Source organism: Dermacentor silvarum, chromosome 2, assembly GCF_013339745.2.
Source record: "Dermacentor silvarum isolate Dsil-2018 chromosome 2, BIME_Dsil_1.4, whole genome shotgun sequence".
Taxonomy (NCBI): domain Eukaryota; kingdom Metazoa; phylum Arthropoda; class Arachnida; order Ixodida; family Ixodidae; genus Dermacentor; species Dermacentor silvarum.
Genome location: NC_051155.1, coordinates 109,893,249 through 109,918,507, shown reverse-complemented (window position 1 = coordinate 109,918,507; position 25,259 = coordinate 109,893,249).

Here is a 25,259-nt window from a genome sequence, read left to right as displayed (position 1 = left end):
TATGATGTGCCGACTACCGGTCACCTTCGCATGTTACGGGCTTATGACCGCATTCGTCGGAACTTTTTTTGGCCTGGTCTTCACCGTGACATCTGCCACACTCTTTGCTGGCTGCCTTCAACCACTTGACGTACCATCATAACCATTCTTCCGTGTAGGCGTTGATCTTTTATAGCCCCTTTTGCTACATCTGTTTCGGGACATAAGTGGATTGCTGTAGCAATAGACTACGCCACCCGATACGCAATAACACATACTCTTCTGACAAACTGTGCAACCGATGTCGCGGATTCCAACTAGAGAACGTCATCCTTCAACACGTTGCCCTTCTACAGCTCCACACCAACCGAGGCCGCTACTTTCTTTCTAAAGTTGTTAATATTCTACACTCGTGTGCGACTAAACACAATCTTGCTACTGCTTACCATCCACAAACGAAAGGCCTAACCGAGCGTCTCAACCAAACACTTACTGACATGCTGTCCATGTATGTCTCCGCCGACCATCGCGACTGGGACGTTGCATTGCCGTTCGTTACCTTTGCCTATAATTCTCACCCCGATACCGCAGGCTTCTCTCCATTCTTCCGCTGGTTTGGACGCAACCCTACGCTACCTTTCGACACCGCTTTCCCTGCTAGTTTGAACTTCACATAGGAGTACGCTTGCGAAGCCATACTCAAGGCACAAGCGGCGCGCCATATTGCCCGACGTCGACTTGTGGACTCGCAGGAAAATCGGCGGCGCTTATATACACATACCATCATCAGGCCCACTACACACTGGGCGCCCTGGTTCTCCTTTGGTCTCCGTCGCGACGTGATGGCCTCTCGGAGAACTTATTAACACGAAAGTGTTTTATGCCGGGGTCCACCAAGACTTCACTGACGTATTTCCGTCACGGAAATACGTCATACGGAAATACGGAATGACGTTCTTACAATGTACACGAACATAATACAAAGAAAGAAACCAGAAGAAAAAGTTCCACAAACATGCAAAACTTGGAAATCGAACCCACGACCTCTCGGTCCGCGACGATAGATCGCCGAGCGTTTAACCCATTGCGCCACAAACGCATGTGCAGAGAGCTACACAGACGCGCCTTATATATCTAACACTACTCCGTGTACCCGCGCTCTTGCTCGGGGCGGTGCCGCCGCCTACGAGCAGAAAAGAGAAGTACTGCATTATGACACTAACGCGCACCGACAGTGAACGCTTCGGTGGTCTCAGCACTACGACGCCTCGATGCCAGCATTCGAAGGGACGCTGGCATCAAGAAGCACTACCAACGCCACCTAGGTGGCGGCGTTCACCGTACTCAGCACAGCGGAGCGTGGCCTCCGCAATTAGCTCTGAAAATGTTTCTGAAGTTGATCGCGGAGGCTGCAATTACGACGCGCTGTACGCGCTGATTTGACTCGGTGACGATTCAGTTACGTGCTTTGTCTTGCGCGTTGTATTAGTGTGTCAGTTACGTGCTTCGTCTTTCGCGTTGTGCTAGCGTGTGCAGCGTAGTGCAGCTTCCATATGCACGACGGTTGCTCATGGTCATCGACGTTGGTAGTCGTGATGGAGGAGACGTGCCACCAGGCGTCAGCGTGGGTGCATCAACGCCTAAGGGCGCTTTAGCCACAAAACACCAATAGACATTATATATCAATGTGCAATAAACATTACACTACTTCTGTGAAGACACGTTTCACTTTCGTGTTCTATACCGGTTCCTATATAAGAGGGATCAACTACATTTTTTTCACGCTATTCTTGCTCTTAACGCATCTTGCCTCAATTAAGCAACGTCACCTACGAAATCAGCCCTCTGCACCTCACCGTGGCTCAGCCACGCTCCGACGTAGTCCACGTCACGCGTCTTAAGCCACATCATTCGACCGCCTCCTAACCAGCACCGGGTAGGTGCTTCAGCCGCCGGAGGTCATATGACAGACCGATTAAGAAGACGTTTAAGATTACTCCGCAGAAGACGTTTAAGATTACTCCGCAGAAGACGACGGTCTTAACATCGCGAGCTATGATCTTGTCAGCCGCTACAGTTATTGTAAATACTCTGTAAATATATTTCTTACTTTTTTCCCGTAACAATACGTAGAACTTATGGTCGAATCGATAATCTACCCGCAAATAAAGCAAACCTTGAATTTACACATTTTGACTGATATCTCCAACGCAACATTTGGGCATCGTATTGCTCACGTTTACAAAGTAGGTATCAAATCGAATCACAATAACATATGTACGCTTACGCTTTCTTTATCCTCGCACGCCCCATGAATGGAATTCTCTTCGCACAGAAATCCTAAACAATACTAAATATCACAAGTATCATGGAAAATTATCTAGCGTACGTTTTGTATCCTGAATTCGGTAATTACTGACTACATTTCTTTTTTTTTTGCAACAACAGCTAATACTGCATAACTGTAAATCTGCCTTCCTGGTGCGCACTGACATTGTTTTCCATTTACCATCAGCTAAAATTGTATGATTGGAAAGTTACATTTTACTCATTTCATTAGTTTCATATCCTGCATAACCCACTACCTTCTGCATTGGTGGCGAACTCCACCATTGAAAAAGCTGGCGCCACCGTCTGCGTGACGTGATATGAGGGATCACGCGGACACAGTGGCCGCGTCGTCTGCTACGGAAGCGCCGAAGCAAACTGGAAACGAAAGTTTAGTCCCACCTGCGCTACGGTTCTGATTAAGTTGGGATGTTTTCCCGCTTCGGGTGTCTGATTGACAATACTTGAAAACACTATAATAAATGGCGGCTGCCCGTGAAGGCGTCCGACATGGTAGGATATTTCTCGCTACCGCAGTGCCGTACGCGTACGCAACGGAGCCCGGTGTCAGCCCACGTACCCGCACACGTACCCGCAGGCCTTGGATTGCGAAACTTGGAACTGGCGAGCAGCCATGGGCTACAACTCGGGGGTGTAGCAAGCACTTCCGCGAAGAAGATTCCTGCTACGGCGTTGAGGCTGCGATGTTCGGTGAGTAGCAGAAAGCGCGCACTGCAAGCAGCCTGAAAGTTGCAGCCTGCAAGCTCGGCCGCACGCGCTGCCCCATTAATGTCATGAAGATTTGATCTATGAGCGTGTTGATGCTAGATACTGGCAAGTTCACCAGAATGGAAAGGGAACGGTAAGAAGCACATTAAAAAAAGGCATGGCATATGCTCATGTTTGTGTTAGCCCCAAACGATGAATGTACTGGATTAACAAATGAAAGAAGCGGGAAATTCCTTGCTGAGAAGAACGATAAACATGCAGTGCGATGGAACTTGAGAAATCATCCAAGAATTTAGAAGAAAAGAAAAAGATGATTGAATCGTCGTGATGGCACATCACGAGACGCCGTATAGCGTCGAAGTCCCTATATAATGATAACGAAACTTCTCTTCAAAAGCTAATGAATGTGCTACATAAGGCTGCATAAATTCAGATTCTCATATCACCGTCGCGCCCCAAAGTACAAAAAAGGTTACGCCATCTTCCCGTAGGGGCACCCTGAGTAGTATGCGAAGCAGCCATGGGGTCGACTCAGGGTAGTTTTATCAGCTGTATAAACTTGGACATACAGCAGCACCAGCAACGCACAGAACTGTTGTCGACGCCATCGGCGTTTTGCCCGCGTTTGCACCGAACGCGCGCGGCGTCGGTGATTGTTGCCGCTGCCTCTGGGGCGCCTACCGTCGCGTCTCTAACCTAAGCTGCTTCGCATTATCGCGCGCGGAGCCGCCGGTGTTGCCATTCGTTCCACAATCCGGAGAGAGGAGCGTGGGAGAGGAGGGGAGGAATGCCGAGAGGAAATGAGATGAGACAAGGAGAGGAGGGGGAGGAGGGAGGAGAGGAGTTGAGACAAGGAGAGGAGAGGAGGGGGAGGAGGATGCACATGCGCAGTAGGGGTGTGGACGCCGCACGGCGGAGGGAGGGAGGGGGGAGTGACATAGCCCCGACCATAAGATGCTTCGCATATAAAAGAAAGATTGAATCGTCGCGATGGCACATCACGAGTCGCTGTATAGCGTCGAAGTCCCTATATAATGATAACGAATTTTTTTTTTGAACAGCTCTCATAGCGTCCGTGCAACAATGGTTGGTTGTGTACTGTCAAATGTTCATATGCTGCGACGTAAAGCTCACGGCACGGTGCGAAAACGCGCTCGCAGCGAAAGCGAAACATTGTGAGCGGACATGCACACAGACGCGCAGTGGGTCGCTGCGAACCCATGCGACCGCTGCATTGAGGCTTCATTGTGTTATGGTTCATTTTGTTGTACAGACAGCACACTATAAGAACATATTGACACGTATACATGTTTATCTTTCACCGGTGGCCGCTTTCCACCGGCTAACAAATGTTAAACGTTATCGCTCGGCGCAGGACGCGCCGGTATCGGAAGTTTCTAGAACGTTATCGATGCTTCTTTCCGTTGCCTGTTTTCACCGACGCTTATGTTATCTGATTGTATGACCAACGCGAATAGCCTAGAACTTTCTGGAAGACACGTGGGCATCAGGGATTAATCTGGAACTTTCAATGACTCAGGTATAAAAGCCGACGCGTTTCGCCGCTGAGCAGATTTTCGACGATCGCCGACTGTGTTCGCCACTGTCGTTGTGCTTTGAGTGTAGCTGGCTTTTGCGGGCACAGGTTCGCCCAATAAACAACCAGTTTTGTCATACACAGTTTTACGACTCTTTTCTTTACCGTCAGTACTACGTGACATCTGGTTGTCTCCGACGAAGAAAATCTCTACGTTGCCACCTATTTGCAGCGTGCCGAAGAAGGTTGACAGCTCGCCCGCCTGCGCATCAAGAACCAGCAGAGAACCGACAGCCGACACTACAATCTTCGACGACGCTACGTCGAGTACCAGCCCGGAGACCGTGTTTGGGTCTGGACTCCGATACGCCGACGAGGACTTAGCGAGAAACTCTTACGTCGGTATTTCGGACCATATAAGATCATCCGACGTATTGGCGCACTGGACTATGAGGTCGTGCCGGACGGTATTTCGCAATCACAGCGGCGCCGCGCACGACCTGGAGTCATCCACGTGGTGCGTCTTAAGCCTTTCTACGCCCGCTGAGGAACTTAGGTCCTTTGTTGCTTTGCTACTTTTGTCCCTTTCTGCACGCGTGCTTTTGTTTTCGCTTTCGTGTTTGTAGCATCGGGACGATGTTTTTTAGGGGGAGGGTATTGACACGTATACATGTTTATCTTTCACCGGTGGCCGCTTTCCACCGGCAACAAATGTTAAACGTTATCGCTCGGCGCAGGACGCGCCTGTATCGGAAGTTTCTAGAACGTTATCGATGCTTCTTTCCGTTGCCTGTTTTCACCGACGCTTATGTTATCTGATTGTGTGACCGACGCGAATTGTCTAGAACGTTCTGGAAGACACGCGGGCATCAGGGATTAATCTAGAACCTTCGATGACTCTGGTATAAAAGCCGACGCGTTTCGCCGCTGATCAGATTTTCGACGATCGCCGACTGTGTTCGCCGCTATCGTTGTGCTTTGAGTGTAGCTTGCTTTTATGGGCACAGGTTCACCCAATAAACAACCAGTTTCGTCATACACAGTTTTACGACTGTTTTCTTTACCGTCACTACTACGTTACAATATTTTACATAGCGACGGCCTACCTTTCACGAAGGAATATGGTTCGGGGGACACCCATAACGGCGACCGCGCGTAATGAGCGTTCACTGTACGTATCGCTAAAGAGATAGCACCCGTAAACTATTCAGCGCTTTCTTTTTTTCCAAGATTATTATTTTGACAGCAAGAAACGTCCCTCGTTTGGGAAGTACTTACAGAAATGGTCAGGAGGGCTCCCACGTGTTTTTTTTTATTTATTGGGCACCGACAGCGAAACCTATGAGGAACGCGCCGTGTTATTCCTCGTACTATGCAAGCCAGGCGCTTCCGACAGATGGCGACTGCGTAAGTCCTAGCCCCCAATTGCCTCCAGCCCTGATGGCGTGAATAAATATATAAATAAATAAACAAATAAAATAATAAATAAATAAATCAATTAATCAACCAATTGTACAAGGCATTTCAATGAGGGTGGTCACCTCTAACGCTGTATACAAAATGTTAAATTTTCAAGCCACTTAGTTTTTTTTTCATTTCGAATGAGCTCCGCAGTTGTCACTTTTGGGAGCTTATTTTGCCTGCACATGAAAGTCTCTCGTCTTCATTACTGAAGTCTCAACCATATGAGGCAGCTATTGAAACTTATTACCAATCAACTGTGGATCCTCTCTCAATATAAATTGCGTATTGATTTTTTTACTCATGTGTTGAAATGAGAGAAATTGTGCATTCTTTTATAGATTCAGTGCATAAAGTGCGTTGCGAACAGACAAAGCAGTGGGCAATTTATTTGAGATTTTCATTTCATGCATATAGCCAGGAAGTTTATGCGAACGAACGTTTGTTGTTATATTACATTTTCAAGTAACTATAGATGTCATTTCCCCTACATGTGTAGAAGCCAGTTTAGCGTTCAAATGATTCACAATTCAACTTTGTTTTGTTTTGACAATATATGTGACAGGAAAAAATGGTGTTGGCGAATAGGAATGCATGTTGAAGGGATAACATTCTTATGAATGTTTGTACCATTCAAGTGAGTGGTAAAAAAACTAAATAATTTCGCATGTTTTACGTGCCAAAACCACATTATGCTTACGACGCAGTGGGGAACTCCGGAATAATTTTGACCATGTGAGGTTGTTTAACGTGCACCCAATTCAAGGGATTTTTTTGCATTTTGCCCCCATCAAGATGCCGAAAGCCCCTACGCCACCACGCGGATGAAACTGTGTGTTATCATCTAAACAGCATATTTGTACCATCGAATAGATAAGAAATTGAAATGAATCGCACGTATCAAAGTTTGCCTTACGAGTATTATGAAGTACCGTTTAAGGGTTCTTTCTTTCAATTTATGATTATGACAGTTGATGTGATTCTGACTCCAATTTCCTAATTTTACGTATAAGCTACTGATATTGCACTAACTACAACGTTTGTCTTCATACGAAACACAGGCCGCAGAGCGTGGCTCATCATCACATCGGGATAATAAGTCGTAATTTGTGGTTCGATGTCTCGCCATGGGTAATATAGGAGCAACTTTCTCGTAAATATGCTTCTTGGTTCAGAGCGTATATGCTGAAAGCGGACTGAAAGAGCACGCTTTCTGTGCAGCCATCGAAGTTATTGCGAAAAACTTTCACTGTTCAAGGGTTTCAGCCTTTCGATGCCAATGCGCCGGATATACAGATATCCAAACGCGGTAAGTAATGTAATGAATACGAAATTCAACGAGAAGCGGATTCCAAGCACGCTTAAAGCTAGCAGAACAGAGACTCGTAATTTTTGTGGACGACAAAGCAGAAGTTGTGAGTTTGCGATGGACTGATTTCGCGCATGTGGTCTGGGCTTTATTTTATGTGTCATCTCATTCTCAGATACTTTTCACGTTTGTCTCGCATCATGGCTGTGTCACTAACGTGGTGTGGTTTTTCGTAAACTCATATCCTGCGCTATAATATCAAAAGTTTATGTTTATTTAAAAGATGTGCCAGATCATGTGAGCCCACTCGGACTTTCGCAGGTGGTATATCTGTTGTAGAGCTTATGTGTATGTCATTACTGTATTGATTGCTTTGACAGATCACCGGAGTGGACAGATGCGCACTAACATGTGTGCAGGTGACCCATTTGTGGCTATGTTGAAAGATGTTTATGTTAGATGTACACTGTATTACTCACCGTCGTTAGCAATAACGCATGCTCCTGACGTGCCTTCTAACGGCTTTTCCAAACAGTGCATTCATCCAATAGGGCGCTCCAGATCGGAACCCCTATCGCTGGTAAAAAAGCGCGCAAACACATTTACTTCCTCCATGGAAACAGCTTCGAAAATTGGAAGGGCGAAAGCAACCCGCTGTGTACGCATCGCACGCACAGAGAGAGACAGAAATAGAAAGAAAAGGGAAAAGGAGTTCGGACTTGTCGGAGCGTGCGTGCTCTCCGGGCCCTGAGCCCCTGAGCATGCGCCATGGCATCAACGGCGGAAGCGCCATCTGTCCCCCGCGCCAATTTGAATTCTCAGCGACTGGCTAGCTAGGCTCATCAACGCTTTTTGCGGTGGTGTCTGAATGTTCGTCTCTTCTTTGTGGCATCACAACTCAACTAAAATACACGGTAAGTCTCAGCAAAGATGTTTTAACGCGATAGCGTTAAAGGCCCTGTGACGCAAAAATGCGGCATCAGCATCAGTGTCGGCGCCGGCGTCCGCTGCTGAGAGAGAGAGAGAAACATTTGTTTAGACCATCGAGTTGATCTTGAGGACGAGTGGGTGGTGTCCTCATTCCAGGACTCCACTGGCCAAGGCTGCCCGACGTACTTGCTGGACGAGAGCTTCTTGTCCCGCCAGGGTATCGCCGGTCAGCTGTACCTCCCACCGCTCAAATGACGTGTTCGTCTTTAAATGTCAGGTTGCCCCGCACCCCCACGATGTGAAAGAGCGTAGGCGTGTGGCACACGGAAGTGCCGCGATATGTTTTGGTACATTGCTGTATTGTGTAGGTTTGTAATTGTTTGTTTGATAAGTCTGAGGGCTATGCATCTTCATGCTGAGCTTTTTGTGAGGGGAGGATAATCAGTGTTATCTGGATCTCGGTCGTCCATATTGTGCAGGGGCAAAATGTAAGGGTGGGGTGACAACATTGGTTTTGCCCCTCGTCATTAGCGCTCGGCTAAGGCGTCGCCCTTCGTTCCCTCAGTCCGCTGACCGCGTCACGTGATTGATGGATCTGCACCTCGGGCCTAAATCGAGCGCGCACGGTGTTCGTCCGTTGGTAATTCGCGGCAGGAACCTGTCTCGAGTCGTTAACGCGCCACATGAAACGTTAGTCCTAAGATTTTCGTTCCATCGCTCTTTGTGCGGTCCTTAACTTATTCTCGAGCTTGTTTGTTAACCTCCAAGTTTCTGCCCCATGTTAGCACCGGTAGAATGCAATGATTGTACACTTTCTTTTCAACGACAGTGGTAAGCTCCCAGTCAGGATTTGGCAATGCCTGCCGTATGCACTCCAACCTAATTTTATTCTTCTGTAATTTCTTTCTCATGATCAGGGTCCCCTGTGAGTAATTGACCTAGATAAAACATATTCCTTTACAGATTCTAGAGGCTGACTGGCGATCCTGAATTCTTGTTCCCTTGCCAGGCTATTGAACATTATTTTTGTCTTCTGCATCATTCTCACCCAATTTTGCACTTTCTCGATGAAGGTCCTCAACCATTTGTTGTAATTCCTCTCCATTGTTGCTCAATAGGACAATGTCATCTGCAAACCGAAGATTGCTGAGATATTCGCAATCGATCCTCACTCCTAATCCTTCCCAGTCTAAGAGCTTGAATACTTCTTCTAAGCATGCAGTGAATAGCATTGGAGAAATTGTGTCTCCTTGCCTGACCCCTTTCTTGATAGGTATCTTTCTACTTTTCTTGTGGAGAACCAAGGTAGCTGTGGAATCCTTGTAGATATTTGCCAAGATATTCACGTATGCCTCCTCCACTCCTTGATTACGCAATGCCTCTATGACTGCTGATATCTCTACTGAATCGAATGCCTTTCATAATCTATGAAAGCCATATAGAGAGGTGATTGTACTCCGCACATTTCTCGATTACTGATTGATGGCATGGATGCGGTCCATCGTAGAATATTCCTTCCTGAAGCCAGCCTGTTCTCTTGGTTGACTGAAGTCAAGTGTTGTCCTGATTCTATGGAAATTATCTTGGTGAATATTTTATACAATACTGAAAGCAAGCTAATGGGTCTGTAATTCTTCAATTCTTTAACAGTCTCCCTTCTTATGGATAAGTATAATGTTGGCGTTCTTCCAGCTCTCTGGTACACTTGAAGTTGTGAGGCATTGCGTATAAAGGGCCGCAAGCTTTTCAAGCATGATATCTCCTCCATCTTTGATTAAATCTACTGTTATTCCATCTTCTCCAGGCGCTTTCCCCTGATCCATGTCTTTCAAGGCCCTTCTAACTTCATCGCTAGTTATAGAAGGAGCTTCTGTATCCGGTTCATCACTATTTCGAATGGAAGAAGCTTGGCTGTTTTGGCTACTGTACAGGTCAGTATAGAATTCTTCTGCTGCTTTTACTATGTCATCGAAATTGCTGATGATATTACCATGCTTATCTTTCAGTGCATACATCTTGCCTTGTCCTATGCCTAGTTTTCTTCTTTACTGATTTCATGCTGCGTCCATATTTTACGGCTTCCTCATTTTTTCCCACGTTATATTTCGAATTCGATATTCGAAATTATTCGAGATTCGAATGACGTGTTAGGCGTCTTTAAATGTTCAGGTTTGCCCCCGCACCCCCACGAGATGTGAAAGAGCGTAGGGCGTGTGTCGCCACACCAGGGGCAGATGCCGCGATATGTTTGTGGGTACATTTGCTGTATCTTTGTAGGTTTGGTAATGTGTTGTTTGGATAAGTCTGAGGGCTATTGCATCTTCAGTGCTGAGCTTTTTGTGAGGGGGAGGATAAATCATGCGGTTTAGTCATCCAACAAACAGCTGGATCTCGAGTCGGTCGCAGTAATTTGATGGCAGGGGCACAAAGGTAAAGGGTGGGGATTGATCAGGACGATTGGTTTTGCCCCATACACATTCGAGGCCGTCGGTAATTAGCGCTCGAGCTAAGGCGTTCGCCCTTTCGTTCCCCTCCAGTCCCGCGTCACCCGGCGTCCACGTGATTTGATGGGATTCTTGCAGCCTCGGGCCTAGAATCTGAGCCGCCAGCACCGGTGTTCGTCCGTTGGTAAAGTTGCGGCAGGCCTGTTGCGAGTCGGTAACGACATGAACTTCCCTGCCCCCTGTCATGTTGATTTATTACTAGCGCCGCGACTATGGTCTCAGCCGCAGCTAGGGTCTCTGCCCTGACGGAGGCCGCGAGGGTTAAGGAGTTGTCTCTCCCGTTCACGGCAGCTACTGCGAAGAGGCCCCCTGCAGGGTACGCCGCCACGTCCACGTACGTTACGTACAGGTCACCCATCAATTGTCGGCGCTGTCTGTCGACCCGCGCCTTGCGTCGTCCTTCGTGGAGTTCATGGCTCATGTGCTTTGGCATGAGGTTCGCCGTGATCTGGTTTCTGACCTCGGACGGGAGTGATCGTCGCCCATCGAGGGCACGAAGCTCCGTTGCCGTGCCGGTCCGGTGGAGGATGGCTCTGCCCGCCGCCGGTTCTGTAGTCTGGCTTTTTCGCGAAGCCATAACCGCGTCCGACAGCTCAGCGAAGGTGTTGTGGATCCCGAGAGCCGCTAACTTCTCGTTTGAGGTGGTAACAGGGAGACCCAGGGCCGTTTTGTACGCGCCTCTGATGATGGCATCGACTCGCTCTTGGTCGCGTTTGTTTAGCGAGTCGTAGTGATACGCCATGCTAAACGTTACTCTGCTGATCACCAGAGCTTGGACGAGGTGGAGCGTGTCCTCTTCTCGCATGCCCTTGCGGCTTCTTGTTATTCGTTTGATAATCCGCGAGATCTGGTTAGTGGTGGACCTTAGGGTTTGGATGGTGTGGGTGGCTTTCAAGTTGCTCTGGATCCAAAAAACCAGTATCCTAGTCTTTTTGCTTTTCGTGATCTTGTGGTCCTCTAGATAGAGTTCGATAGGCCTGGGTGACTTGTAGATTCCTCCTCCATGCACTCGGATCACCTCGGACTTCTCGGGCGCGCAACGCATCCCGCTCGCTGTTGCAAATCTCTCCACGGCCATAGCGGCCTCCAGAAGGGTCGCCTCCTTTTGCGCGAGGGAGCCCTTGGTGGCCCAGAGCGTGATGGCGTCTGCGTATAAGGCGTAACCTAGGTCTGGGATCTTCCGCAGCTCTTTGGTCAGTGCTAGCATCGCGATGTTGAAGAGAATCGGGGAGACTATGGCCCCTTGTGGCTTTCCTTTGTTCGGCACGTCGATCGTATCCGATCGGGTCTGGCTTATTGCGGTGGTTCCCGTCCGGCCCGTCAGGAACGATTTGACGTAATAAAGATGCGCTTTCCGCAGCTGATGTCGTTCAGTCCCTTGAGAATGGCCTCGTGAGAGATGTTATCGAAGGCCCCTTTCAGGTCGAGTGCGAGCAGAGGTGTTCTCCTCCCTTCGGGATGCCCTTGAGAACTTCTTCCCTCAGGATTAGGAAAGCATCTTGCGCAGATAGTCCCGGCCTGAAGCCAAGCATGGTGTGCGGGAAGAGGTCACCGTCCCCTATGTAGTGTTGGAGGCGGGCTCCGATGACTGAGTAAATCATCCCGAACAACCCCGAGCATGCAGGCCCTCCACGTGGCGCAGAGCCGCTAGTGAACTATTTGAATTTCTTAAAGTGAAATACATTAGAAAAATCTTAAAGTAGGACTTAACCAGAACCTAAAAACATGATAGCGTCGGATTGTAATTTGAATGTACGGGAAAACGTAATTATGTTACGAGGAAACTCAAACACAAACCCCTTTTCTAGCATTTCTACCACACAACAGCGGCACGCCCGGGTAGGTTACTTGCAAGAACGCCATCCAAATGGAGCTCGCCTCCTCGGCAGGTAAACTGGGGCTTAGCCTACCCAATGCGTTTACGTGATACAAAGGTTATAAACAGGGATAAGGTTCCCCAGAAAGGCTTGCCAGCATTTCGATAGGTGGACCTATCTTCATCAAAGGCGGCCTCGTCGTCCTCAGCAGGTTAGTTTTAACGGGTTAGCAGAGTGACGTCAAGTGGTTGTCGGTGGCGGCTGGCTGTAACGGGAGAGACTGAAAAGAAAATGAGCACTCTCGTTTGACGTCTCTAGGCGTGGTTTCTGAGACGAGGGGGCAAGAGCGGGTGAGTGGGAAGGCGGCAGAAGAAAAAAAATATAATAGAAAAAAAACGACATAGCAGGGTGTTAGGGGAGCGAGAGGTTAGGGAGAGTTCAGAGGTCTCGAGGACGGCGTGCGCTTGAGGTCTTTGAAGAGCCGGTCAGCTGGTCAGTGTGCGAGCTGAAAGACAAGACGAGTTGAAAGAATGACTTGAGTAGCCTAGCAGCCATGCGTCGGGTAATTTTGAAGGTGTTAAGATGGCGACACGGGGACTGAGGGGGGGGGGGGGGGGGGGGGGGGGAGGGGTGTATTTGGAAGGCAGCAGCTCGGTCTTTCAATTGACGTTAGCCTCATAAGTGCGGCGTAGGCGTCCTCACGGCGGTATACAGAAGTGGCGCGACCCTGTGTGGTCGAGGCGCCGAAAAAGGTATCCTGGCGTCTGGGACTTTAGAATGTGTCGGTGTGGATCTTAAAATGAAAAGAAAAGGAAAAGAAAAGAAAACATAAGAAAGTGTAGGTGTTCGAAAGCGAAAAACAAACCGCTTGAACAAATAGGAGGGTGACCGCTTAAAAAAGTTGTCGCAGTTTCACCTGAAAGGCGAAGCATCAATTGCGATAGCAAATTTGTAGAGAGCTATACGAAGTAATGATAGTAGCTTTATCAGGTGTATACCCTTGGACGTGCAGCAGCACCGGCAACACGCAGAACTGTTGTCGGCGCCATCGGCGTTTTGCCCGCGTTCGCACAACATGCGTACGGCGTTGGTGACTGTTGCCGGAGCCTCTGATATAAATAGGATGATAAGTGGTTCTTGAGGGAAAGGAAAGGTTGGCGCTATCTTCTGCAGCCCTTGAGGGAGCACGGCTCTGCGCCATAAATAGGCACTTGATGTCGCAGGTAAACGTCGCCTCTTCCCTCCCCCTCCCCCCCCTCCCCGCCACGGCTTTTCGCGCGTCGGAAGAAGGCGGGTTTGTTCTACATATATGGTGATTGTAAAGGAGGAAAGAGACGCCTACTCACGCAGCCCTTAAGGGAGCACGGCGCAGAACGCGCGTTTTTTCTTCGCCGTGCGTTCACTCCCCGTGAGAGCGCGCGTCCCTCGCGCCCTTTCACTCGCACATACAGCGTTCGGCGCGCGGCGACGATTTCATCTCCACTGACGTCATACGGAACCTCACGGCAACGGCGACGGCAGAAATCTGATTTGGAGTGTCCATATAATTGCTATCGCAATAAAACTTCATCAGTGGGGTAGTGTCATGGGTACAGTGTACTAGAAAAGTTGTCGCAGTTTCACCCGAAAGGCGAAGCATCAATTGCGATAGCAACTTAGTAGAGAGCTATACGGAGTAAGGATAGTAGTTTTATCCACTGTACAAACTTGGACATGCAGCAGCACCGGCAACACACAGCACTGTTGTCGACGCCGTCGGCGTTTTGCCCGCGTTCGCACAAAATGCGTGCGGCGTTGGTGACTGTTGCCGGAGCCTCTGATATAAAGAGGCACTTGGTGCCGCAGCTAAACGTCGCCTCCCTTCCCTGCCCCCCCCCCCCCCCCCCCCCGCGGCCTTTCGTGCGTCAGAAGAAGGCGCGTTTGCTCTACATATATGGTGATTGTAAAGGAGGAAAGAGACGCCTACTTCTGCAGCCCTTAAGGGAGCACGGCACAGAACGCGCGTTTGTTCTCCGCCGTGCGTTCACTCCCCGTGAAAGCGCGCGTCCCTCGCGCCCTTTCACTCGCACATACAGCGTTCGGCGGCGCGCGGCGACGATTTCATCTCCATTGACGTCATACGGAACCTCACGGCGACGGCGACGGCGACGGCAACGGCGACGGCGACGCCGACGGCAGAAATCTGCTTTGGAGTGTCCATATAATTGCTATCGCAATAAAATACACTGTAGTCATGGGGTGCACGTGCTGCGTTGCAACGAAGGCGAAGGAGACAACGATGACGACGAAGGAGCGAGCATGACCGTGCATTGGCACTCAGAAAAGGTGAAAGAAAAAGTTGTCGCAGTTTCACCTGAAAGGCGAAGCATGAATTGCGATAGCAAATTTGTAGAGAGCTATACGGAGTAATGATAGTAGCTTTATCAGCTGTATAAACTTGGACATGCAGCAGCACCGGCAACACGCAGAACTGTTGTCGACGCCATCGGCGTTTTGCCCGCGTTCGCACAAAATGCGTGCGACGTTGGTGACTGTTGCCGGAGCCTCTGATATAAATAGGCACTTGGTGCCGCAGCTAAACGTCCCCTCCCTTCCCTCCCCCTTCCCCCCCCCCCCCACGGCCTTTCGTGCGTCAGAAGAAGGCGCGTTTGCTCTACATATATGGTGATTCTAAAGGAGGAAAGAGACGCCTACTTCTGCAGCCCTTAAGGAAGCACGGCACAGAACGCGCGTTTGTTCTCCGCCGTGCGTTCATTCCCCGTGAAAGCGCGCGTCCCTCGCGCCCTTTCACTCGCACATACAGCGTTCGGCGGCGCGCGGCAATGATTTCATCTCCACTGACGTCATACGAAACCTCACGGCGACGGCGACGCCGACGCCGACGGCAGCAATCTGCTTTGGAGTGTCCATATAATTGCTATCGCAATAAAAAATATACAGTGAACGAGTAGGTGTACACGGGTAAAGCGCTTGTATGGTTTATATATTTGTAAAAAAGTTGTCGCAGTTTCACCTGAAAGGCGAAGCATCAATTGCGATAGCAAACTTGTAGAGAGCTATACGGAGTAATGATATTAGCTTTATCAGCTGTATAAACTTGGACATGCAGCAGCATCGGCAACACGCAGAACTGTTGTCGACGCCATCGGCGTTTTGCCCGCGTTCGCTCAAAATGCGTGCGGCGTTGGTGACTGTTGCCGGAGCCTCTGATATAATTAGGCACTGCGTGCCGCAGCTAAACGCCGCCTCGCTTCCCTCCCCCTCCCCCACGGCCTCTCGCTCGTCGGAAGAAGGCGCGTTTGCTCTACATACATGGTGATTGTGAAGGAGAACAGAGACGCCTACTTCTGCAGCCCTTAAGCGAGCACGGCGCAGAACGCGCGTTTGTTCGCCGCCGTGCGTTCACTCCCCGTGAAAGACACGCCCCTCGCGCCCTTTCACTCACACATACAGCGTTCGGCGCGGGCTGCAGAAGATAGCGCCAACCTTTCCCTTTCCCTCAAGAACCACTTACCGCGGCGACGATTTCTTCTCCAAATGACGTCATACGGAACCTCACGGCGACGGCGACGGCGACGGCGACGCCGACGGCAGAAATCTGCTTTTGAGTGTCCATATAATTGCTATCGCAATAAAAGTGCTAGAGAATAAGTTGATTTGTAGAGGACGGGCAGGGAAGAACTGGAAATGGAGGAATAGGTGAGGTTGAGAATCGACATTACTTGGAGGCCTTGCGTGTTCTGTGCCTTGTTAAAAGTATAACAATTTCATGTTCAAGTTAAAGCTTTTAGCTATACTAGGTTGCCACGTGCCAAATTGATGCGCGTCGGGTGCAGGCATTTAAACTTGTGTATGAGGTATGATTCTGTATATTTCCTCTCGCGAGGTGAACAGAAATTTGTTTGTAATATATATCGACTTGCTTCATCGAATATATGGCCATGTTCATTGAAATGGCTGGCTACTGCTTTAGTTCAATTGTGTTTTGTATCTGCGCGATGGCCGCTCAGTCTTGTGTGAACTTCTTGTCCAGTCTCACCCATGTATTGCTTGTTGCAAGCGGCACATTCTAGACAGTTGACTACGTTGCTTGACGTACATGTGAAACTCGAAGTTACCTTGTGAAGATAATCCGACGCTGTACTTACTGTAGTAGTAGATAGATCTAGTAGATCTTACTGTAGCAGTAGATTGAATATGTTTGCATGTAGAACACCTGGAGCGGCCACAGGCGCCGGATGTTGGCTTTGTCTTTTTCATTAGTTTGGTGTATACAAGAATGTCCTTGAAATTACTGTTGCGTCTGTAGGCTACTCTGGGTGGGTCGAGAAAGATCTTCAGTTTCTGGTTGCTGGTGAGAATTGGGTAGTGTTTACTGAGGATGTTGTTCACGTTTGGGGGTCCGTTTGAGAATTTATTAGTAAGAAAAGGCGTTGTTGTCCTCAAGTCCAGCAATCTGGGACATCGACTACTGCGGCGAAGCCGACCCTGGGGCGATGCGGTTGGCGTAACTCTATGGGAAGCATTATTTAAAAATATATTACTGATCAATGGATCGTTTTTCGCGATTTGCACTTTAGGCACTAAATCCCGACAACGTTCTCACGGTATATGTCGAGTGCAGTCTAATTCCACTGGCTGGATTTTTTTCCTGGGGCACTTTTGTAGACCCATTAAAATGCATGGGGTGATTTTTAAAATGTAGTTTGCAGCACAGTAAAAACTCATCCGCTAATTGCACTCTAGTGGCACATACTTTAGGTCTCTCTATATATGTAGGTCCAGTTTGGTTTTAATCCGCTGGCTGAATTTTTTTCCTGGGGCGCTTTTGTTTGGCTACTATGCGGGAAAGCATCTCCACAGGGGCAAAAGATTCGTCCGCCGTGGAATTGATGGGAAAGAGCTTGCGGACCATGTCAAAAATGGACACGAATGTGCAGCTGTGATGCATATTTGCTCCATGACGTATAAGGAAAGATGATGGTATTAGATTCTGCAAGAAGGAGCGGGCCAAATGGCTTTATGGAGTGCCATCGAAGCGCGAAGCCTGGTTACGCCCCCCCCCCCCTTTTCTCAAGTTTCGGTGCATGGTAAAGTGTTTCATTTGGTATTTAGAAAGATAAGGTGCTTAGACAGATTTAGTATTCGGCAAATTTTTGACACAAAAGGACATCGCCAAATAGAGCACTTGTTACGTGTGTTTACGTGTTACTTGTTAGGTGTTTACTTAATTTGTTACGTGTGTTACGAGTGTTTAGTGCAATGTGCCGACAATGCGAAGGTTTAAATATGATCAGTGTAAAAACAAATTGAAAGGAAAATTTCATGATCTATAGTGCGCTTGACGGAACGAATAAAGAGGAAAAGATAGTCCCCGTGTTACAGCGAAAATCAGCAGCTTCGTCTCGTTTAATAAACCATCCCGTTTTAGTTTTAAATGCATAAGCATTTCTATGTCCTACCAAATGAGAAATTTGTCCGTCCGTCACGTAAGACGAATGCAATGGCTCATAACCACGTAAGCCAGAGGCTACAAGCGCTCAGCGAAGTGAAGCGAACAGCGCATACATTCATTCAGATCACCTATACAATACACAGAACAGCACACGTTTCAATAAAGAAAAAGTGCAAAACAAGCATCCGAACCATGAATAAACATTGCATGCTCCCTCAGCAATTGTAGTGGTGGTTTTGTAACAGCTTAGCTGGACATCCAGGTTGATAAGGACCGATAATAGTTCGTAAGGGTCGGATCGTGTTCGATAAGGTTGATAACGACCGATGAGGGTTTATAAGGGTTTATGCTGGTCGAATCAAATTTCATAACATTGATGATGACACCGGGCAGCGTGGGGATTAGTAAGCGGCACAATGCTTGTGCATACTTAGGCAACTCCCAGAGGAGGTTCTGCGTGATTTCTTTTATCATTTCGGAAGTACAGCTAAAATCATGCGTGCCTGTTAGTGTACACAAATCTCGCACGTTATACGCGAAGGTAAGGTTGTGAAGGTTTGAGAAAGTGGAGCCGCAACCGTTGAACTACACCGGGTCAATTGTTGTAGGGCCTGCTGTGAGCCACACGATTGCTTAGCTGAGCAAATTGGTAATCTCTTGAGAATACTTCTCGGAGCCCCGCTTTGTCGGGAATATTTCCTCTCGTAAGGTGACTCTTACAATGTCCTCGTAGCGCAACAAAACAATGGTCTGACGATCGTTCGGACATGACTAACCTGATTCCGGGCTTTAAATGCAGTCGCACCAAATCGCTTGGAAATACGAAGAAAACATACAATGCGTTTGTTTCTCCACAAACTCAGTCGTACTGTGGGGAAACAAGCTTCTAGTTTATGGCAGGGGTATTTCCCGCGCACAACTTTTTTTTTATTATTGTGAAAGCAGTTATATGTACACTCCAGGCGCATTTACGCCGACGCCATCCGCGTCGCCTTCGCTGTCGCCGCGATGTTCCGTGTGAAGTCCGACTGCGATAACATCGCGGCCGTATGTTGCCGGTGCGAGTGGAAGCGTGCCAGATTCATCTTAGAAGCCTGGTGGCTCAATCTCGAAGGTTATGAAAAACGGCGCACAACAATGCCTCAAGCAAGCACGTCTCGCTGTGTATTGTGTGTATTACACGGACAAACAGGTGCAGGCAGAACATCAACTCACCACTCTCGCGTTGCACTAAATGCTGAAGAAATTAAACATTCACTGTTAAGATCACCGCGTACTATCGTCAGTCAAAGCAAACAGCAGAGAAAGCTTCGCTTACTCTGCTTACCACACTGAGTCGGATCCACATAATTTTATTGCGATTGCAAATATATGGACACTCCAGACACATTTCCGCCATCGTCGTCGACGTGATGTTTCGTATAATGTCCAAGTGCGATAACATCGTGGCCGCGCGCCGTATGGTGTGGGTGAAAGTGAAAGCGTGAGAGGGTGAGCAAAGAATGGTTGCTCAGTCTCACGTGCGCAAGGGAGGAAGGCGGGGAAAAAGCGCTCCGTCTTCCATCGCGCACAAGGCCGCAGGGAAAGTGGGGGACGTTTTACTCCCGTGGCGGCTACGTATGGCGCGGCTGAGCGCGGCCGCGCGGCCCCGATCTAGAAACCGATCTGCGCTGGGTACAAAGTCTAGGCGGGCCGATGGCTGGCACCCTATAACGTAAAACTATTCCAATCTGTTTTCCTTCTAATCACCTGATGTCCAATTTACGTAACCGCCAACGCAAGCATCGGGCGGTGACTCGCAGCGTTGTTTGAGAAGGCTATTGAAACGCTCTCCTATTTTATAGGAGGTCACTGCATGTTGTTTGCTTTCAAAAGGAATAGCATTGCCTAACTTAACACATATTTCTTACCTGATTGGCTGACCAAGGGCTATGAGCACGCAGAAGTGGAGGGGGTAACGTGGGGCCGGGCTAGCGCAGTGAAAGTAGATAACCTGATGAGCAGGGTGTTGCCGGCGTCTGCGTTTCCCCTGCTTCTTCTTACTTAGCTTTCGGCGTCTGCTATAAAATCACGTCGGCGTGCAACGGAAACGTAACAATGCAGCTAAAACTAATCTTCACTGAAGAAAATTTGACATAGCGATGTCGTTTTCGTGTTGAAAGGACTCGACAACCATATAATGTCACGCAAAATTTTTAATATAGGCAAATAAATCCATTCTCCACGGCAGCTCCGACTAGCCAGTGCCAGAGCGATCGGCGGGTACCCACCTTCTATTGATGTCAGAACGGGGCAGTGTCCGGCTACTAAAAAGAAAATTAAGTTGTGATCGGCGTAATAATGCATCTTTAATGCGTACAAGCCACCTTGACGCAGTGATTTTTCACGTTTTTTGGACGTCAGGTGACAGACAGGCGAAGTGGACGCAGCCCGAAAACTTTTGACCAATTGCGGATGGCTGATGGTAAAAAGGCATAGAATCGAAAAATAATATTTTTCTGTTGTTCGGTCTCACATGCATAATTAGTGTGCACACGTCATATAAGAGTGAGTAGCTCTCGCGGTTTTTTAAGAGCGGAGCTGTTTAAGCCGAGCGTTAGTCCGTAACCTGCGGACAGAAATTGTGGGCCGATCCTGGCGGTAGTGCAGAAAGGGTCCAAGCGCAATTACACATACCTCTGTGAACTGGCGAAGCTCAGCCTGGTTAAGTCTAGCTAAGCATGGTTGGGACTACTTAAGCTTAGTCTCTCATCGATAGACAATTGATAGTCAACCGGCAGCTAATCGATAATCGATAAATGATCAATAAATTCCGGAAAATGCTGGGAATGACTTGGTAGTGCTTAGCCTAGTCCAAAAGCCATGCCAAGCTAGGTGCCCATCAGCTCCGCTTTCTCTGTAGCATTGAGCCTCCCGTGCAAGCTACGCTAATATTTTTCCTTTACGTTGCGTGAAAGACAAGTGAAGTTGGGCAATCATGGAGGCCTGATTGCAAAAATAGAATAGAAGCAGTTTGGAATAGCTTTTCGTTAAAGTGCCCCTGATGCCTTCGTGTGCGGTGTATTCTCGGCGCAATTAGTTAGCGTTGAAGCTGGAAGTAGCACGATGGACAATTCGCTCGCTGTTGCTGCCACTCTCCCCCACGCCAGCGTTTTGACAGCGAGTGTCCGCGATTATCGAGAGAGATGTGCTCGTTTGTGATTGTGCGCGCGTGACAACGTGCAGGTTAATTTAGTTAGTAAGCGAATATTATCAGCCGTTTATGCAGCTGATAAAACGACTAACCTTAGTTTGCACAGCTGTCTAATAAATTTCTGTCGCAATCAGTGATTCGCCTGTCAGGGCGAAATTGACCTTATTGTTAATATTATTGTAGTTAATATTATTGTTACTTATTACGCTCAAGCCAGGCGCAATACACATACAAGTTTCGAATACAGGCGCAGTTCTGTCTTCTTGCGACTGAGTGCCGATAATTTTTTTCGAGCAAATGGTGCACAGCGTGTCGTTTACAAAAAGCAGCTTGGTGTCTGCCACTGCGGATACGGTGGCATAGACATGTTGTAAATCCGGTTTTCTATTGGATGGCGCATATCAGCACGCAGAAAGAGAATTTAGGGTGGTGGGTCGATTCCTTGTTGGAAAAATGGATGTATTCTCTCGCGCAAGCCGTTGCTTTAAAAGTGAATCTAAAGTACAAGTGCCCAAAAATGGTGGTATTAGGTAGTGTGCGCTCTTTCCCGTTTCTTGTTGTTTTCTTCCTGTTTGTTTTGAGCAGCGTCTCAATACATTAACATAAGGTCACTGTCTCGTTAGACGGAAACACCTAAACATTCTTGCAGTAGGTAGAGTCATCTGCGTTCAGCGTTCTTGGAAGTAGTCCCCTTCCGAGGTGATCAAAAAGCACAGTGCTACTTCATCTTTCTTTTCCTTTTATTAAACGTGCGACATTTAACGGTAGTGCGCGAAGGCGAGTATTACAAGATTTTGCGCTGTAGTCGTTTTATATTGAAAGTTGCACACGTGGCTCCACTCTCGCGCGGCCGAGACGTGGACTGTCAGAGTATGGTCATTTATCGGACAATGCCAGGGCTACTACTTTTGTTTTCTCGCCAAAAAACCGTCCCACCCCCCCTAGTCGGTCAAATAACAGTCATAACCTTACCACAAACAAGACAAATTGGCTTTGTGCTTTTGAAAGCGGATAGTGAAAGTCTATCAACTCTTTGTCTTAGGATCTTAGCACTTGCTTTCTTTCAAGCCCATGTTGCCCTAGAAAAAAGTCGGCAGAATTTTTTTTCTGGTTACAATAAGCATTCTCAATAGGAAGTTAACATTTTCGACAGTATTCGTCTTCTCCCGCAGTGCGACGTGTGTGGTGGCGTTGTGTAGAGATTCGGGGGAATTCCTAAAAACGGTCAAATACGATATTGAGCAGCTGATTGCTGCACTCTCGTTAGATGCTAAACGCTTTTTGCGTGGCATGACACCATTTACACACCCTTACGTTGTCATTTTCTTGGCACATGAAAAAATTTGGGCTTTTCAATTAAATGTTCTGTGGTGTAAGTGCTGCATTGTTTTTTTTGTTTTGCTTCTTTTATTTAATGTACTAAGCTTGAAAATTCCGCTAGTCAGACATAATAGAGCACAGAGAAAAGGCCAACTGCACGCGGCATGGTCTTATCCTTACATAAATTCGCTAACGAGACAGATCACGAATCCAACTACAAAATGATATCTCGCACCAAAGGAATGTGGGAAAAACCACTAGGACACACTAAGTTCGACAATCTTATTGTTAATAGGTGATTCAAGGGTGACGCAAGGCGACAACTGATGCATACGGACGGCGTGCATACGACTAGACCATGAATAGAATAACATGACTTTAGTGAACCAAGAACCAATATGCAGGCCATGCGGTAAAACTTTATTATAGGAACACATTTTCAGCATTGTTCGTACAACTCAACGCTGAAGCCTGTGTATATTTGCGGCGGTACGTATATGGTTTATTGCTGCTGGCCCCCTTTGGTTATTAGCCTGCGTAACACCGTGACTAATTTCGCCTCATCGCACGCACATTTAAGCCTTCTTGAAAACAGAACCAGGACTATTCAGTCACTGAATAGCCTTTCATTTATGTATCACACAGTCCCATATTCGCTCGAGGAGGATTATAGCGGGGTGGATGTATACACGCATTAAAACTTTTTTCAAGGTAACATTATAAGAAGTGATACCCAACCAAACAAGATCTAAAACAGAGAAAACAAAGCACCAGGGGGCCGAATTCACAAAGGTTTTCGATCGTAAGTGCTGCACCACGATTGGCTGACACCTGCTTCTGCGAACAGTTTTAGCATGAGAACGTTTTGTGAATCCGGCCCACTATGTAGCATACAAAATTATGGTGAGGCATTAAAACAAAATAAAAGAAAAGCCTCGTAGTTACCATGAGCCTAAAGAAAAGATTTTGAAATTAAAGGCGTGTAAAAATTGTTATACATTACCAGGAATTTGAGACATCGCCGAACAGCGCCTCTAGCGCTGCCTCTGAAAACATACGCGTTTTATACGGGAGAGCGTGGTTTTTTTTTTTCCAAATAACTAATCATAGAAGCCATGTTTTAAAATATTCCCGTGGAAATAGGCTCTTGGCGCTACCCCGATATAACATGCAAGTGGTACCATTACTTACGCAGAAAACTCGTTCCAAATTGCGGGTGAAGTTTCAGTTATGGGAGTCTATTGAAAAGCCAAAATTTTGGAGGCTTTTTTGGCCACTAAAAGGAATTTGCGATGAACCTATTGCTTTGACTGACGTATTCCTGTGGATTTATCAACTTCAATGATTTATCAACCTTCAATGAATCAGCTTTTCAGCTAGTTGCAGCAGCAGCTCTTGAAATGGCAAAGTCGTTCCAAAATCGCAGTTTTCATAACAAGGTCGCGGAATTTATTGTGGTACATATAAAGCCTAGTTTTCGCCAACAGCAGCGCTTCGAAGCGGTAGCCCGAGCGTGTTGAGCGACCACAGATCTAGATCACCGATAACCACGATCGTGAGTTCGCAGGTTCGAAGCCAGCTGTGCCGCGCTTCTTCTTATCACTTTGTCGCTCCTTAGTTTGGCAGTTTTCCACTCGATGGCGTATTCCGAAATGCAGGACATTTGGTTACGGTTCTTGTTTAGTTTCTTTCTACTGTACCAACGTCTTCCTAAAAATAGCTGGCTAGGTTTCGAGAACATGCGAACGTGTTTCCAACATCTTTTGCACTTTAGGTATATTGTATTTTGAAAATAAACGCAGGTAACGTGTTTTTGAAAGTACATTTTTTTCTTAAGGTGAATATTTATGAGACATTACTAATAAATATTTTGCCTTTTCAGCTACGTCTTGGGAAAGACGTGTTTTGTGCAACTCTTGTGCGGCTTGAATAATGCCACAAAAATAAATAGCGCCCAGTGTGTGCCAATTAAAAGACACAGAAGTAGAAAAGTTGGCTGCAGCCCCAGACGTAGTATTTTTACAAAGGAATACAGTTGAAGCTATTTGACTGAGTGTATTTGCATTATATCAAAGCAGAATTTTGCGTATACCTGACCTTCAGTGCAAATGAAGGATATCCGAATTATTGCACAAGCATGTTTGCTTAGTACAAACCAGTACCTCGAAACAAAACATTCTACCCTCAATATGCAGCGCACGTGTCCTATCATTTGAACCATTCCATATACCTTCACAAAATTCCAGAAATACTAAAAGTCTTCATATCCTTTACCTTTTACCACAACTTACGCAGAGGAGTATTGGAAATTATGCGAAAAGACTCTGGGACGTGTTAATGTAGCCTGTCGTGTAAAAATAGAGAACGACTCCAATCACAGACCACACCTTTTTGAATTATGCCCCAAAGTTGTGCAAGAAGACACTGTTTTCGGCTACAATTACCGAAGTTGCCATATAGCATTCTGCTGTTCTGTTCTTGACTAACTCTATTGCTGAATCAGGTCACAGCACCATGATATGATTACTGGTGCAATTCTTTAGTAATTATGTGCGAATATTCTCCTACCCTAAATTTAAATGTTTGAATAATTGAAGAAACATGAGAAAGGACCGTGACGGTTTGCAGAAAGGTTCTTTATTATAATCGGTTAGGCCCATATCGGTATGTCGTTTGTCATGATCACGCCAGCGTGCA